This window comes from Scyliorhinus canicula, chromosome 14 (genome assembly GCF_902713615.1).
Source record: "Scyliorhinus canicula chromosome 14, sScyCan1.1, whole genome shotgun sequence".
Lineage (NCBI taxonomy): Eukaryota > Metazoa > Chordata > Chondrichthyes > Carcharhiniformes > Scyliorhinidae > Scyliorhinus > Scyliorhinus canicula.
This window is the reverse complement of record NC_052159.1, coordinates 128,035,806-128,054,801: the sequence shown is the minus strand read 5'-3', so window position 1 is coordinate 128,054,801 and position 18,996 is coordinate 128,035,806. Positions and strand designations below refer to the sequence as shown.

Sequence of the window (18,996 nt, the reverse complement as noted above, 5' to 3'; positions counted from 1 at the left end):
GGTGTGGTTTGCGCCGGCGTGAACCGGTAGTATTGGGCAGGCCGCTCGGCCCATCCGAGCCGGAGAATCACTGCTCGACCGTTAGAAACAGCGAGCGGCGATTCTCCGAGCGGCCTGTCGTAAAACCCAGCACGCCGTTTTGGGGGCGGTGGGAGAATCGCGTGCGGGTGCCAGGGCAGTGTGGCGGGAATCGCCCGGCACTCCCGCGATTCTCCCACCCGGCATGGGGGTCGGAGAATCGCGCCCTCCATCTGTGGGAAAATAGTCCTGAGGTGGGCTGGAGCAGGATAAATGGAGGGCCACCAACTGGTGGGGTGATTTTTAGCTCTGACCCCCATCCATTCCCAACATGGGTGGTGACTTTAAATCCTGCGCAATGTCTCCACCTCAACAGTAGCTTAATTTTAGAAAAGGTCGCATTCTGACTACCCGCTATACAATTAAACATTTCTAGACTCACACTCAATTCTTTCATGATCATCTCAAATGTGTGCAGCCTTTCATTACAGTCATGTTAATCAGTGAAGTGCAATTTTCATCATCCTACCACAGAAAAGAAAATAGATGAAATAGAGTTCATGTCAAAGGAACATAAATTATTCCAATTTCATATAAAGTAAATACACAATAAAGTTATCATGTATGTAACAGCTTGTAACAAGGACAGTGTGAACAAATGCTGTTGTTTTGTTTGCTTTATAGTTTTGGATCTTCCTCTTTCAAGCATTCAACTTCTTCTTTGAGCCCAGAAACCTCAATGAGTCACTCTCCGTTCTACTTTAGTTTCCATGTAAGGGTTCCCTTATCAGTTGCAGGACCCTCCAGGTTCTTTCACTTCTTCTGCGACCAAGCCAAGGTTGACACAACTCTTAGGAATTCTCCTCAGTGTTCCTGTTGTTCTCTGAGGTATGAGATTTATTGGCGTCCTTCCACTAGTATCCGGCTGGATGAGTCTTCAATAGCCCATGATCATGAATTTTCCAGTTCGAGCATGGGCTTCACTGCCTCCTTGTTTAAGGATCTACAGTTTCTCACAGATTTCTCTCTCTATACTTTCCAAAGTTGCTTCAAGTTCCCAATTGCAACTGTTGCCAGCTTTCCCTCTTTGCCTGTTTCCAAGATGTTCCACCTCCAGATGCAAACTGCCTTGTTTCAAAGCTGCCCCAAGCTGACTTACTGTTACTGTGATAAAACGCTAAAATAAGCCCAAAATGAAAGGGCACCTGCCTTCTGAACCTATTTCCATAGCATGTGGTCGACCTGGGATGCTTCAGCTAGAATGTTGCCTCCAACTTTAAACCTGCCATGTGATCTGATAAGTATACCTGTTGCTTTGAAACCTTTCTTTGATCTGAGACCCTCATGAATAATTTAATCTCACTATGGAGACAGCTGTATATATCTTGGACTGGATTCTCCACTGGGGGGATTCTCTGTTACGCTGGCAGTGCACCCTTGCCCAGGGATTTTCCGACGGCGTGGGGCTGCCCACAATGGGGAACCCCATTGTCCAGCTGGTGGGACGGAGAATCCCGCTGCCGGCAAGGCGTGCGTCACACCAGAAAACTGGTGCGGTGCGACGGAGAATCCTGCCTCTTGGGTGGGATTTTGCAGTCCCACTTGTCCCATTCCAGAAATTTCTGCCCAAGGTCATGGGACCTTTCATTTGCCTGTCAAATTGTCCATCCCGCCTGCAATGATTCCGATGGCAATTGGGTTCGGAAAATTTATCCAAGGCCCAGGGATGTTCAGCCCATCCAACACATCCTTCCCTATCCCCATAACCCCACCTAAGCTACACATCCCTGGATACCAAGGGGAAATTTTTACAGAGACAATCCAACTAAACCTGCACATCTTTGGACTGTGGGAGGAAACTTCAACACCCAGAGGGAAACCCATTGCAGACACAGGGAGAAAGTGCAAACTCCATACAAGCAGTCACCGAAGCCCGAAACTGAACTCAGGTCCCTGGCGCTGTGAAATAGCAGTGATAACCACTGTGCCAATCAGGACAATAGAATGCAAGAGCAAGGAGGCGATGTTAACCTTATATGTGATAGAAGTTTGGCCTCAGCTGGAGTATTGTGTCCAATTCTGGATGCTGCACCTGAGGAAAGATGTGAAGGCACTGGAAAGAGTGCAGAAAAGATCACAAAATTGAGTGGATAGGGAGAAACTATTCACACACATAAACAGATTGAGCACAAGAGGGCACAGATTGAAAGTAAGTGTCCAAAGAGACGTGAGGCAAAACTTTTTCATGCAGTGAGTGGTTGGGTTTTGGACTGGACTGCCTGAGTGTTTGGTGGCGGCAGGTTCAACTGAGACATTGAAGAGGGAGTTGGATTGTTAACTGAACAGAGAGAATGGTTATGGGGATAAAGTGAGGCAATGGCACTCGGTAAATTGTTTACTCAGAGAGCAGGCACAATGGCCCAAATGGCCTACTTTTGTGCTGGAACAAATCTGTGAATATTAGAGGCAGCAGTTCTGTGCGGGCAGCAGAGAGAAAAGGCTGCTAACTTTGCGAGCTACCACAGCCAATTACGAGGAGATGTTCTCTTGTGAAAGTGACGCATCTTGCAGCCTTCTATGGAGTGCAGATGTGTCTTGCATCATCAGGCTTTAGTGCTGGTGATGGATTGTAAGAAATGTGAAAAATAAGGAAAGGGCCTGGAGGTGGTCATTCAAAGGTAGTACTTGATGAAGCAGCGATTGGGGAAACCACTGAAAGCTGGGAGCAATTGTGAACTGTTTGATATAAGCGCTGTAACTCTGTAGAAAGTGTGATGTGTAATAAGTATCCATGATGTGGAGATGCCGGCATTGGACTGGGGTGAGCACAGTAGGAAGTCTTACAACACCAGGTTAAAGTCCAACATGTTTGTTTCAAACACTAGCTTTCGGAGCACTGCTCCTTCCTCAGGTGAATGAACAACAAACCTTTTCATTCACCTGAGGAAGGAGCAGTGCTCCGAAAGCTAGTGTTTGAAACAAACATATTGGACTTTAACCTGGTGTTGTAAGACTTCTTACTGTAATAAGCATAAATGAGGAATGTTGCTTGCTGTAGTTTAAAGTATAAGTTGCCTTTGAAATGAAAATACTGTTTGGCCAAGTGTGCTTCAAAACATTTTACAGTAAATATTTTAAAACATGAAATCTTGTTTGTCATTCTTTCAGCTACCAACTGAAGTTTTGAATCTGTTTTAAATGCTATCGGTCTCCAGCATGTTTAGAATGCACTCTAGTGCAATCCTGAAGGATTACTGCGCAGTCGGAGAATGAGAGATTAGACTGAAGCCACGTCTTCACCTGTAGCTGTTTTGAAGAAAAGCTGGGGACCTATCCCCAGTGTTCAGGCCAATACTTATGCCTCAATCAACCTCACAAACAGATTATCTGGTCATTATCAAGTTGCTGTTTATGGAAAATTGCTTTGCTTATTTATCTGGATCGTATGCCTGCGATTACACTATAAAAGAGTACTTCATTGTCTGGAGAGCACTTTGCTATGTCTAGTGGTCATTACATTGGTAAATCTTTGATAAATCTAATCTGTACATTTGGTAGTTAATTAGGACTCATGATTAACTCACAGGCAAATTCAAAATCAAAACAAACCCAAAGTATAAATATTTGTCTGTTTGAAACTAAGCTGCAACCCAACACCTTCTTCCATGCAATATTAATGAGATCATCACTATTCATGATTGAAATGTCTCCAAGGAACCAGACAATATTAATATTAGTCAGATATTCACATATTTTACTATGTTGTTCAGTCTACTCTCCCAGCTTCCTTTTTTATCCTTTCATGGATCCAAATTTTGTAGGCAAGGTAAACGTTTGTCGTCCATCCCTAATAACACTTGACAAAGTGGTAGAGAGCCCCCTTCTTGAACCGCTGCAACATTTTGTGTAGGTAGACACACAGTGCTGTTAGGAAGGGAGCTCTAGGTTTTTGACCCAGCAACAGCAAAGGAATAGTAACATAGTTAGGATGGTGCCTAACTTGGAGGAAAATTTGCAGGTGGTAGTTTTCCAATGCACCTTCTGCCCCTGTTCTTCTAGATGGTAAGAGGTCATGTGTTTGGAAGGTACTGCCAAAGGAGTCTTGGCACATTGCTGCAGTGTATATTGAATATGTTATACTGCCATTACTGTGCATTGGTGGTGGAAGGAATGAATGTTTAAGGTGGTCAGTGCAAATGCTGATCAAGCAGGTTGCTTTGTTATGGGTGGTATTTTTGAAACTGCATTCATCCATGCATGTGGAGTGTATTCCATCACACTCCCGGTTATGCCTTGTAGATAGTGGACAGACTTTGGGGAGTTGGGGTATGTTACTTGCCACAGAATTATTAACCTCTGACCATCTCTTGTAGCCACCATACTTGCATGGATAGTCCAGTGTCTAGTTCCTCTTCTGGTCAATAGTAACCCCCTGGAGGCTGATAGTGGGGAATTCAGTGATTGCAATGCTAAGGGTAGATGATTCGATTCTCTCTTGTTGGAGGTGGCACATGCGTGGCATGAATATTACTTGACATTTAATAGCTTAAACCTGAATGCTGTCCAGGTCTTGTTGCACACAGACGTGGACTGCTTCATTATCTCAGGAGTTGCAAATGATCATCAGCAAACATCCTAACTTCTGATCTAATAATGGAGACAAGGCCATTGGTGAAGCAACAGATGATGATTGGGTCTAGGTCTCACTATCCTAAGTAACTCCTGCAGTGATGTCCCGACAATAAGATAGTTAGCTTCCAATAAACACAGCCATCTTCCTTTGTGCTAAGTTTGACTACAGCCACTGCAGAGTTTTCCCCAATTCTGACCGACCTTTAATTTGCTGGGACTCTTTGATGACTTAGTTGGTTAAATGCTTAATTACTTGATGTCAAGAGCAGTTATGCTGCCTTGAGTTCAGCTCTTTTGTCCATCTTTGAAATAAGGATTTAATGAGGTCTGGAGTCAGGTAGCATCGGCTAAGGAAATAAATCTCCATGAGCATTCCACATGAGACAACGTGCACTAATTGTCTTCTAAAGAAATCGAGCTAGCCTTTTGTTTCTAAAAACTAGTATCTGGATACTTGTGGGTGAGCACAGCCTTTCTGAAGAGGCATGATCCAGCTGGCACCTTTCCTTAGCCTTGTTCTTCCAAAGTAAGGGATCCCCATCAGCCTACACATTGGCGCCAGAAATATTGCTGGGAACCTAAGGTCACAATTTTACCTCAGGGCACTGTAGGGACAGGCAGGTTATGGGGCTGCAAGTTGAATATGAGACCTGTACTTCATTTGAATTTGCCCCAAACCAGATAGAGCAGGGGATCCAGCCAAGAGTCAATGCCCCATGAAACCCAAGGGACAGTTTCCTAGTATAGAAGTCACGGTATGCACTACATCCCTGTCTCCAAATGAATTACTTAACAAATTAAGTTGGATAGATATTCGATATACAAGGGAATCAAGAATTATGGGGGAAGACTAGCAACTGGAATTGAGACCACAATCAGATGAACCAAGACCTTATCGAATGACAGACCATGCTCAAAGGGCCGAATGCTTCACAATCTATGTTTCTATTAAGATTTAAACAAACCTCCGAAATCTTTGAGGCAGGCATATCCAATGCAGTGAATTCCCCACTGATAGAAACACGCCTTTGACATCAAGCAGAAGAAAATCCAATCTCCAAACACATTTCTGAAAGGAATATGTACCTGTAGAAATGATAGCTTTATTCAGAAATCAAAGCTATATGAACATTTTATGTACTTCATACAGGGCCTGCATGCAACGGAGCAGAACAAAAAGATTAAACAAGATGTGCAAAGAGCAAATATTTAAACTCCAAAATGAGGAAGGTTAAAGGAATGTTGGGGTACATAAAATATTTAACTACATAGATAAGGTGAATGAAGAATATTACTTTATGGTGAGTTAGGCTTGAAAGATCAAAGGATGTAACTTTAAATTTGTGAAAAGTAAATTTAGAGGAGCTGCTAAAATGTAGATACAAATTCAGAATAACTTGCGAGAGGAACAAGCACAACGAAAGGCATTGAAAATGTATTTGGAGGGCAGCACGGTGGCGCAGTGGGTTAGCCCTGCTGCCTCACGGCGCCAAGGTCCCAAGTTCGATCCCGGCTCTGGGTCACTACCCGTCTGGAGTTTGCACATTCTCCCCGTGTCTGCGTGGGTCTTGCCCCCACAACCCTAAGATGTGCAGGCTAGCTGGATTGGCCGCGCTAAATTGCCCCTAAATTGGAAAAAATGAATTGGGTATTCTAAATTTTTTTTAAAAAGAAAATGTATTTGGAAACTAGGTTGGAAGAATTAACATAAAAGAGGGAGATGTTTTGATGGACTCAATTATCGTTTGTTGTTCTTCATTATTCAAATATTCTAATGTAATCTCTATAGCTAAATACATTTAGAACATAGAACATAGAACAGTACAGCACAGAACAGGCCCTTCGGCCCTCAATGTTGTGCCGAGCCATGATCACCCTACTCAAACCCACGTATCCACCCTATACCCGTAACCCAACAACCCCCCCCCCCATTAACATTACTTTTTTTAGGACACTACGGGCAATTTAGCATGGCCAATCCACCTAACCCGCACATCTTTGGACTGTGGGAGGAAACCGGAGCACCCGGAGGAAACCCACGCACACAGGGGGAGGACGTGCAGACTCCACACAGACAGTGACCCAGCCGGGAATCGAACCTGGGACCCTGGAGCTGTGAAGCATTTATGCTAACCACCATGCTACCCTGCTGCATATTGAATGGAATTGATTACTTTACTACAGCCATTTTCAAACCCAGGGCCACGACACGTGGGTGGTCAGGGGCAGGTGTTGGGAGGATCATGGGCCCATGCGTCGAAGCATTCCCGATTGCGGCGTCATGTGTCGGCATTCCTGATCGCAGGAAGAAGTGCTCAATGGTGCAACCAGCTTATCAAAATGCCGGCCGCAACCAGCTTTCAGAATGCCAGCAGTTCCATGCATGCGTGCCCCCTCAGCAATGCACAGGCCCAGAGCCCAGCGAGGCAGAACACCTCCTCCTGACGTCAGCGAACTGACCTGGGAGTAGATTTCTTTCAAATGACAGGAATGTTCCTGCCTGGAGTGGCAGCAGACAGCAGGCCACACGCCCTGAACGCTGACGTCACATATTCTGGGCAAGAGAGAGATTCCTCCATTTCGAAGCTGTCAGCAGTGCTGGTGAAAACTCCAGTGGCTCTGATGAAGAATCCATGAAGTGGAAGCTGAAAACAGGAGCAAAGCAGCAGAAAGATGACCATTTGAGGTGTGGGTTATTAATTGTCTCACTGCAAATCAGGATTCAAAGTTCCTGTGTGTTATAGGCAGGGAAGCACTGGCAAATAAAAATTTAAAACCCTCAAACCTTCAAAGACATTTGAAGACTAAGCATGACGAGTTTGAATACAAACCTCTTGATTTTGTTCAATGGATGCCATGAGATCTCAAATCATCAGCTGAAGCCCTTCGCAGATATGCAACATTGAATAACAAAGCAACAGGGGCAGCAGGGTAGCATGGTGGTTAGCATAAATGCTTCACAGCTCCAGGGTCCCAGGTTCGATTCCCGGCTGGGTCACTGTCTGTGTGGAGTCTGCACGTCCTCCCCCTGTGTGCGTGGGTTTCCTCCGGGTGCTCCAGTTTCCTTCCACAGTCCAAAGATGTGCGGGTTAGGTGGATTGGCCACGCTAAATTGCCCGTAGTGTCCTAATAAAAAGTAAGGTTAAGGGGGGGGGTTGTTCGGTTACGGGTATAGGGTGGATACGTAGGTTTGAGTAGGGTGATCATGGCTCGGCACAACATTGAGGGCCGAAGGGCCTGTTCTGTGCTGTACTGTTCTATGTTCTATGTTCTATGTTCTAAGTGAGATCATGAGGACCAAGCAGGCTCGTCTGTCATATTAAAAGTGAGTGAAAATGGTGGGTCGCCAAGTTCGGGCAGCGTGGGTCATGAAGGTCGGCTGGCGTGGGTCACGAAAGTCATCCAGCGTGGGTCCCGATGGTCGGCCAGCGTGGGTCCCGAAGGATGGCCAGTTGGTCAAAATGGGTCCCGGGCAAAAAGGGTTTGAAAAACACTGCTTTAGTAGACCATGAAGAGAGTCCGTGCCGAGTTGCAGAAAGAAATAAAGTTTTATTACAATATGTAGTATTTACACAGCATGAAAGATCCCAGCCGGTTCTCTCCTCTGTGTCGATACCCAAACTGGCTGACTTCATACAGAAGTTTAGCTATACATGGTTTAGTGTTCCCTGCCCCCTTTAACCGGGGAGCTCATATTCAGCGAGGCTCACAGCCATTTCGTAATTCCTGTGCGGGTTATGACAATTACCTTGGTTTCAGCACTTCTTTGGATATGGAAGGTTAAATGGTGATTTGATTTTTCTCAGCAATTTGTTAGGTTGTGAGGAAGCCAGGGATCCCATTAAGACCACCCGCCAAAGGATTAGGAGTGGCTGCGAGGAGTGTGACAATTCAATAAAACACAGCAAATTTAACAAACAACTGACACAGTGAAACCTAATCAACACAAGAATGTGGTCCTTGCAGATGCCCTTATTTTCAAAATACTCATTGTCTGTGTATGGTTTGGGAAGGTTGCATGGAGATAGATACCACCGCCATTCAGGTGGCTCCTGGAATTAAAGAGCCTATCACCCTCCCCTGCTGATGTGTGGGAACAGTGACCATGGGGAGATAGAAACCCCAGAGACTAGCAGGAACAACGGCATGGGGGTGAGCAGGAACAGTCAGCACACAGGGATTCAAACCCCAGGGAATGGCAGGAACAGTAGGCACAGGAGAATTTAAATCAAGGATGAGCAGGAACAATAGAGACAAGGGAATTTAACCGCAGGGAATAGCAGGAACAGTATCTCCCTCTGTTCCTGCTGTGGACATGATTAATGCACCACTCTCGGTCATTTCTAGCTATCTACGCACTTGTACGAAGATGGGTGCTGATAACCTTTCGCATTATTATAACCTTGTTGCTGGATCTCGGAACGAAGTGCACAGGCAAATGCCCTTCCTTTACCAACATTTCGTCCACCTTCTTTTCCTGAAGGTACTGAACAATGCATGGTTCCCTGGACAACGACCCCTGCCACTGGGACCCAGAACATGTTAATTCAAACCCCCTGGAGCAGCCTCATATCTCTTTAAAATTGCAATGACTTAGATGATTTCTGACCTTTAAGATCTGTGTACAATGGTGCCACTCTGTGAGCAAGCCCGGCGGATGAAACAGATTGCCTTTGGTGTGTTTATCAAAACAACTTGTCTGTCTGTTAAATGCAAGGCTGATTCTGCTGTGAAGGACATTTTCCTGATCTCGGTGCTTACACAAGGCAAAAGAAAATGATAATCAGCTGTCATTCGGAACAGTGTGAATTGGAGGCTGAGCGGCAGGGACAACAACCACGGGGCATTCAAACTCGAGGGATCAACTTCACATCTTATTTAAATTGCAATGGTGGAAATGTTTGGCAGAATCTTGTGGAGGTGACGGGGGTCTCAGCTGCCGGCAGTGTGGAGTCTCTGGCTTCGGTGAACAAACTCACCAATCACAGACGGGATTGTTAAACTATAAGTAGGTTCTATTTATTTGAAGAACATATGAATTAGGAGGAGTGAGACATGCAATCCCTCAAACTTGCTCCACCATTCAATAAGCTCAAGGCTGATCTGATTGTAACCTCAACCCCACATTCCCAATTTCAACTCCACTCTCCCAACTACCCCTGATATCCTTTCACCTCCCTCTCTTATCAAGAACCTATCTAACTCTGCCTTAAAAAATATTCAAAGGCTCCCCTTCCACCATCTTTTGAGAAAGAGTTCCAAAGACTCACTGGCCTCGAGGAGAAACCATTTCTCCATATCTCTGTCTTAAACAAACAAACACTGATTTTTAAACAGTGACCTCCTAGTTCTAGATTCTCCCCCAAGGGAAAGCATCCTCTCTGTTGTATTCTCTATTCTGCTTTACCTGAATGGCTCAGATGCATAGTGCTGAATAAAGAACACCAAGCTTTGTTAACGAACAAAACTATAAATTTATTACACTACCAACTCAGATTCACTGACGTTCCTAAAGTAGGTTACTGGATAAAATTATGCAATCTCTAACTGACAGAACTTTCACGTATACAACTGCTCTCTATGCCTGACCCTCTTCCAGCTCTCTCCTAACTCTTAATTCCTAATCATCGTCTAATCCCAGAATCCCCAAAGTCACATGATATATATGACTGTTCTGTGGTTCCCTCTAGTGGTAAGAAGCATTATCATTAATTTGTTAACTCTTTACATCCCAGTCAATATACATATCATTAACCGAGGACAAAAGTTCGGCACAACATCGTGGGCCGAAGGGCCTGTTCTGTGCTGTATTTCTCTATGATTCTATGATTACACACTCCACACCCACCCTGTCAAGGTTCCTTCAGTCTTGTATGTTTCAATCAAGCCGCCTCGCATTCTTCTATGCTCCAGTGCACACAAACCTACCCTATCCATCCTTTCCTCTTAAAACAACCCTCACATTCTAGGTTCTAGCCTAGTAAACCTCTGAGCTGCTTTCAACACATTTACATCCTTGCTTAGATAAGAAAACAAATACTGCACACACTACTCCAGATGTGGGCTCAATAGTGCTCTTTATAAGTGGTGCGCAACCTCTCCACTTTTGTATTCAATTCCCCTCACAATAAACAAGAACATTCTCTTAGCTTTCCCAATAACCTGTTCTACCTGCATATTAAAAGATGAGAAAATATCTGTGCATTAGAGGAGTGCTCCACAAACAAGTTTATTCTCGGGATTCAACATACACAACAAACACCACCAACACCAACAGCAACACACTCTATTGATCACATGCTGCTTTACATCCTGGTTTTGCGATGACACGGATATTCTCTTAAAGTGATATTGCAACAGGCTGGAACCCCTTGTCGCCTATTTTCAGAAAGGCCTGCCCCATCATGTCCCACTCAGACACTTGACATCCAGCGGCTGACCTTTAAGCAGGATCCCAGGGACTGGAGACCTGCCTTCCAAGAGCTCCTGGCCTTGGCTAAATGGCAGCATCACTGTGAAGGATGTGGCTCCTGCAATTACAAAGCATACTTGAGGGCAAATGTTGTCGCTGGATTGCAGACCAGGGCTGAATAATGGCAAAAGGGCTTTACAAATCGGGCATGTTGGACGTGGGTAGGTGGCGGGGGGGTGCTGGTGAAGAGGGTTAGAAACAAGGGTCGGGCCGGGAACACTTTTGAGCAACTCTGCATATTAGAGGGAGATAGTAAGCCTCACTCTAATGTGCAGATTGCCAAGCTACCTGAGGCTTTGGTACTCAACCCCTTCCCCTCAGAGACTTTGTGTGAGCACCGTTCAGCACTTGTCCCTACAAATGGACACCAGATGAAATGACACTCGTGGAGGTCTCCAATGGGGACCTGAGGCCCCCAACAGTATGTACTTTGGGCAGGGTGCCTCTGTTAGTGCCAGCCTGCCACCCTGGCATTGGACCCTGGCAGTGCCACCTGGGTGACAGCCTGGCATTGTCACGATGCCCAGATAACACTTCCAGATGGCATGTGCACTGCCAGGTTGGCACTGCCAATGTGCCAAGCTGGCATTTTTTGCACGCACGATCGGCTGGGGTTGCCCAGCATGGGTGTTGGAGACGGTGTCGGGAAGGCAGGAAACCCTCCCAAATTGGGCTTGAGCTGGGAGGGGAAAGTCAAGGATTGTTTTGATGGCCGGAGATCGTGACGCCATTTAAAAATGGCACCCCAATCTCTCGCTACAATGTTCCACTCGCCGGAACTCTCCACTGTACAAAATGGGGCTGTGTGTGGCCCTGGCCGTGCGTTTCCCATTCAGGCTCTTTATTTAATGCAAGTCGTGTTGAATAGCCATGTGTTCTCTCAGCACTGCGAAGGCACTTTGTTCCCTTTTGGGAGAATCGTGACCAAAATGTTTAAGGTTGTGGATGGGCTGCCAATAAAGTGGGCAGTTTCATCCTGGATAGTGGGCTGGTTTAGCTCACTGGGCTAAATTGCTGGCTTTTAAAGCAGACCAAGCAGGCCAGCAGCACGATTCGAATCCTGTACCAGCCTCCCCGGACAGGCGCCGGAATGTGGCGACTAGGGGCTTTTCACAGTAACTTCATTGAAGCCTACTCGTGACAATAAGCGATTTTCATTTCATTCATTTTAATTTCATTTCATTTTCTTGAGTGTTGTTTGAGCTGCTCTCTCAGGAAAGTGATGAGTATTCCATTGCGCTGACTTGAGTTTTGTAGATCGTGGACGAACATTGAGGAGTCAGGAGGTATGTTAATCTCAACATAATTCCTAGACTCTCACTCGCTCTTTGAATCCAGAGAACCCCTACAGTGAAGAAGGGGCACATTCAGCCCATTAAGTCTGCACCAAACCTCCTTGGACCACTGCCCCGCACTATCCCTATAATCCCACCTAACCTACACAGCTTTTGGATTCTAAGGGACAATTTACCATGGCTAATCCACCTAACCTGTGCATCTTTGGACCATGGGGGAAAACCAGAGCGCCCAGAGGAAACCCACGCAGACATGGGAGAGAACATACAACTCCACACAGACAGTCACCCAAGGCCAGAATCGAACCTGACTCTGGCACTGTGAAGCAGCAGTGCTAACCACTGTGCCACCGTACTGCCTCTGAGATGTTGCATTCATGAAGAATTTCTTATGGGATTCACCCAATCCAGGGACCCTGATGCCAATTTAGGAACTTGCCTGGTGCACTTACTCACATTCCCAACAAAAGCCTCCAGGATTTGCCTATGACTAACATCAGTCTGACGTATTTCTCTCACCTTCCTGTCTGGAATAGTGAGTTTGCACTGATACCTTTCAATCTGTGAAGATCGTTTGAGAATCAAGGGAATTCTGGAAAATCTAAAACAATGCGTCAGCCATCTCCATAGTCATCTCTTCTAAAACCCTAGGATCTAGGCAATTAGGTTCTTAAAATGTACTGGCTTTTAGTCCCATTAACAGTGACAGGACGATTTCTCCACCAACATTCTCAAGGTCCTCATTTTAACTATGCCACTGGATCTTCACTATTTCCAAAATGTCTTCTGTGTCTTCTGCCCTGAAGACAGGGACAGGATTTAACAGAAACATTTCTAAGTGTCATTTGGGCACAATTGGCAGGGTTTTTCTCGATGGCCATGTTCGCGAGACCGCAGGCCGTATTTAATGGCAGTAAGTGCCGAATATTAATTCCCATGAGTTTCTCGTGAGCACTGACTGTCTTGTTGTCTAATTCGCCAGACTTGCACCTCAGCAATTCGCCGTGTACGTGAGGGAGCAACTTTTAAACATATCCTCACCACAGTCTTCCATTCAACACATAAGCCTGGCAGCACACAGACCTGTCCCTTGCTTTGCCGATGCCGGGTTGGCCAGGCTTCTGGGTGTAGTGGAGGCGAGACGGGACATCCAGCAGCAGGGTCACCAATACAGTCTGGGAGGCAGCGGCAGCGGTTGTCAGTTCGGGCAGCATGATCAGGAGGACCGCCGTTCAATGTAGGAAGACGACCAATGACCCCCACTGAGCTGCAAGGGTAAGGTTACCACCTCCCTCCTGGCATCAATTCCTCCTGCCACCCCTCAAATTCCCAATTCTGCTGGTCTAATATATTGACCCGCTGACAGTGCCGACACAGGCCCATCATCCTGGGGTGAGGTTCACAGACTGTTGGAGGGAGGAACAGGATAATCGGATGTGGGGTTGAGAGGGAAGGAGGGGTATTGGGGTGGAATGGGGGAGAAGGAGGGGAATGGGGGCAGGAGGGGAATGGGTGGAAGAGGAATGTGGGGGGAGGGGGATGGAGCTGACAGACAAAGCTTCATCCTCTGAGAGGCGGGTGATGGTGAGGGCCTCCCTAGTCCTTAGGGAATGCTGTATCCTTGCCACCACCTCACTTCCGTCCTCCAGTTCCTCATACGGGTCCTCCCTGGGCTCATCAACCATCCTCTCCTGGTCTGCCTCTCCCTCCTCCTCCTCAGATGAGGCTGCATGTCTCCCCTCCACCTCCTCCAACACGTTGCCCCACTGCTGTGGCAGGTTGTGGAGGGCACAGCAGACCACCACAAAGCGGGAGACCCTCTGGTGGGTGTACTGCAATGCACTACCAGAGTGGGCTAGGCATCAGATCAGCATCTTGAGCAGTACGATGCACAGCTCAATGACAGGGCGGGTGGCAACAGGGGACCCATTATACTGGGTCTCTGCCTCACTCTCCATCCTCCACACCGCCATCATCAACCAGGACCTCAGCGGGTACTCCTTATCCCCTAAGAGCCAACCCATCATCCTGAGGTGGCCCGCGAAGACACCGGGGATCTCCAAGTTTCCGAGGATGTTCCTGTCATGCCACACCTCCTGGGAAGAGTGTAAACACGTGCATGATTCAACGGTGGTGGCTGAACGCGAGTTGAGCTTTCAGGGAATGGTACTCCATCCTGTTAATGAAGGTGCTCCCTGATGCTCCAGTGTGTGCAAGGCAACATGCGTGCCAACAATTATCCCCCTGCACCTGGGCATCTCAGAGATGGCAGAGAATCCTTCAGCCTGGGCATCTTGGTGGGTTTGGTCCAGCTCATTGTGATATAGTCAGCTGCCTGGGCTACAGGGCTGGGCAGTGGCTTGTGAAATGCCACACAAGTCCCCGTTCGAGTCCTGAAATGAACCAATGGCTCAAAGGTTCAGGGCTGCAATGACCTTCACAGCCACTGGGAGCAGGTGTCCTCCTCCACGGGGTGCCACATCCTCGCAGATGTGGCACAGGTGCCACACTGTCTATTTGTTGAGACAGAGTCGCCTGTCTGTCCTGAGATGCTGTCTGTCATATCCTCAGAAGACCAATGATGCCTGTAGAGTTTGGGTTGTCTCTGACGTCTCCTCTGGGTCCTCCCTCAGCCTGATGGGTGGCTGGGACTTCAGGGTGTTTGGCGGTCCCCTGCACATGGGGTGCCGCCACCAGCCTGCGTCGACATTGCTGCATTCTCCCGTGTCTGCCCACCTGGGCAGTCACCAGCACCGTGAGGGCACACTCTGCAGGATCAATATCACCATCCATTTTGGTATTTTTAAGGAATTAGAGAAGGAGACCCAACAATCAATTAGAGCTTCCACCCGGGATCGTCAAGTCCCCGATGCCTCCCCAACGCTTACATGTCCTTCCTTCTCTGAGTACCATCCACCGAGCCAGTTGTGCTGGAATATCTCGCTCTGCCACAGCAGCAACTCTTCGATACCAGACAGGAACACTAGGGGGACCGTTCTCCAGTGCCCTCCCCTGATCCACACACTCACCCTTTGAAGCCGAGATCTTGAGTGTGCCATTGTTGGCTGCTGCGTCTATGCTGCTAATATTTCTCGGGTTCAGGCAAAGTGTTCAGGCTTCAAAGTTTGATTGAAATGCGATGCAATAATCACCATCTCAGGCATAACACATGTACCCACGAAAATCTACTTGAGAATATTTTGTTTATTAAATGGTCAACATAGATTTGACCATTTGTTACGTAGTATTCCACATATCACACTAACTATTGAACAACAAGGAAAAGTCACCATTCCATACTGGTACCAATACAAAGCTATATTAGCACATTTTCACAAAAAAAAAACAAGCACATGGTATCACCCCTCACAGGATCCTCAACGGAAACAGAGGATAAACCTAAGAAGGTGTTCTCATGTGCAGAGCTTTGTCATAGAAATGATTTTCCCATCAATGTGTTACTTGTTCCATGTATCAGTTTCATTCTCCGTCCATGAGCTGCGGCTCTGCAGACCCTCCCACACAGCCCAACCTTACTGGAACCAAATCCTTGCATCCACATATTCCACTCGTGCTCAAGGTTGAACACCAGCAACCAAACCATCAGCAATCTGCAAAAGCATTTCTTCAACTGCATCATCAATTGGTTCATTTGGATCAATGTATGTTGTGCGCCAGGCCCTGCAGCAGCTTCTTGCCTCAAATCAGATTGTCTTCTAAACCCATATACTCCCCTGAGCCCAGTGTTCCAGGAATCTTAGAAAAAATGTCCTTCTTCCCGGCTACATAAAAGGAAGGAAACAGCAACAGCAGCCTCCAGGCATTTGCAGCCACCAGCAGGAGCAAGCAGCAAACCAACCTGCAGCTATGAAGTGCTCTCACAATTAACCAGGCCAATTCCTTATTAGCAATAGTCTCCAGCTGTGAAGTTTGAGGCTGCTCATAGTCAAAGGGAGTTAAAGTGACCTTGAGCATATAAACAAGAACAGGGCTCTGTCCTGGGAGTTTTTGTTAGGACAAACAGGCAGGAACTGTAGTTGCCCCTGTTATGGGTATCCACAATATTTTAAGATAGCTTTAAGGCCTCGCGGATGAAAAGTTCCTCACTCCAGTGCCCTTGAGCTACAAGCTGTAAAATGGAATTGGCTACTCACCTCGTCAGTTCCCCTCAGCAGCCATTGCACCAGCTTCATGTTTTTGAAAAGGAGTGCTAAATAATGCATGTGTGATTTCCCGCTGTGAAGCCAGTTAATTCCCAGGAAGCCATTACATTTCACTTCAATTTTGCTAATGAGATGGAAATTCATGCAAATTGGTTTTAATGATATGTGGGCCATAGTTGGGCGAGATACTGAACTCGCCATCGTGAGCAGGTTGGTTAGACAGAAAACTGATCCGTGCCTGGTGGGAATCTCAATTTTGACCTTTCCCGCTATTTAACCGATGCACTCAGATCCCCCCCCCCCCCGGGTCTCTGCCTGGAAGGAACCCCATTTACTCGCATTAATCTTTGCCTTTTCACATGTCAGGAGAAGCTTTTACAGTCTGCTTTATGTCTCTAATTTGTTTGTTTTCAAATCCTATATGCTCCTTCTTTACCAATTTCCTGGTCTTCTTTCGCTGAATTTGAAGATCCTCCAAATCCTCAGGCTTAGCACTCTTTGTTATAAATCTCTTCCTTTAATGTAACTTTTCTTGTTAGCCATTCTCCGATTACTTTCTCCTGTCGGGGTTTTATCTGCTAAGGGAATGTGTTATTGCTGCACTTCACAATTGCTATTTTGTTTCTATCTTTATCCTCTTTAATCTAGTTTCCTAAATGACATTAGCCAATTTTCCCTTCACACCGACACTGCTTGCTTGGTTTATGTTTTCAAGTCTAGCTTCAAACCTATCCAAATCACTTTCAAACTCAGTATACACGTCCATCATATTTTGATAAATACTGTGGCTACAACAGCAGGTCAGAGGTTGGGAACTCTGCAGCAAGTAACCTACCTTCTGATTCCCCAAAGCCTGTCCACCATCTCCAAGGCACAAGTCAGTATAATGGAATACTCTCCACTTGCCCAGATGAGTGCAGCTCTAAAAACATTCAAAGACCTCGACATCATCCAGGACAAAGCAGCCCACTTGTTTGGCACCCCTTTCATAAACATTCAAGCCCTCCACCACTGACGCACAATGGCAGCTGTGTGCACCATCTACAAGATGCACTGCAGGAACTTCCAAACCCACGAACACCACCCTCTAGAGGACAAGTACAGTAGGTATTTGGGAACATCATCACCTACAAGCTCCCCTCTGAGCTACTCACCATCCTGACTTGGAAATGTATTGCTGTTCCTTCACTGTCGCTGGGTCAGAATCCTGGAACTCCCTCCCTTACAGCACTGTGGGTGTACCTACACCACAGGAGCTGCAGCATTTCAAGGAGGCAGCTTTCCACCCCCTTGACAAGGGCAATTAGGGAGGGCCAATGACTGCTGGCCCAGCCACTGACACCAATATCCCGCGAACGAATTTTAAAAAATTACTCTTCCTCTGAGACTCCTTTCTGACAGGATTATTAATTCGCTTTAGCACATTGCAAGATCTTAAATAATATGTCCCCTTATTGGTTCCTTGACATTCTGAATTAGAAATCTAACTGAAATACATTCTGTGAACCTGTCCTTACACTATTACTGCAAATTATGGTTTGCCCTGTCTGTATTTGAAGAGATTTGAAGTCCTCTGTGATTACTGTATTACCCTTCCTTGTTGCAAGCACCTCTAATTTCTTGATTTAAACTCTGCTTGACATGACAACTATTGTTCGGGGCCAATAAATTATCCCCATCAGTGTTTAATGCCCTTTGTTGTTTCTAAGCTCTATTTTCCCAACTCAGATCTTTCCTCCCTATTGCCTTCATCCATTTTTATTATCAGAACCCCCTTCCTCCTTTTTCATTTTTCTCATCTTTCCCAAGTGACAAATATACCGGAATATTTAATTGCCAACCTTCGTCACTCTGCAACCACACCTCCATCGTGACTGTTCGCTCAAACTTATTAACTTTTATCTGTACAATTCATCCACATATTTTTGCTGCATGTAGTTTGCATATTCAAATGTAATGCCTTTAGTTCCATTTTGCTTCCTATTTTTCCGGGATCTCAATCTGGAATTCTTCCTCAGTGTACCCGAATGGGAGCAGTTGTGTGGCGATGAGGGTATTTTCACAGTAACTTCATTGCAGCGTTAATGTAAGCCTACTTGTGACAATAATAAAAGCTTTCTGTCCCTTCTTGATCCACACTGCAGATTTTTACCTGAATTGCTACTCTGTAGATTCATCATTTCTTTTGAATTTACTTTTCCCTGAATTCTCCCATCGCGTCCACCCCTTTCTTCATTATTTTCTTCCCTGGCCTCACCTGATCGGCATTAACCCCTCATTCTGCCCGCATCTAATGGGAAGTGCCTCCCGTCCATGACCTCACCTGATGGGCAGTATCCCACGCTGCCTCGTCTCATCTGGGAGGCATTGAGGCGAATCCCCAAATTCAGCTGGTGGATATTATTGCAGCGCAAAC

General features: G+C 46.2%; 1 long non-coding RNA gene across 1 annotated transcript; it reads right to left on the bottom strand.

Moving 5' to 3' along the window:
• Window positions 1-465: 465 nt before the first annotated feature.
• Window positions 466-18,986, bottom strand: LOC119977528. Its single transcript, XR_005463208.1, has 3 exons — window positions 18,904-18,986; window positions 17,017-17,155; window positions 466-543 (listed from the first exon to the last, which is right to left on the bottom strand). It is a non-coding gene; the product is annotated as an uncharacterized LOC119977528 (long non-coding RNA).
• Window positions 18,987-18,996: the final 10 nt, after the last annotated feature.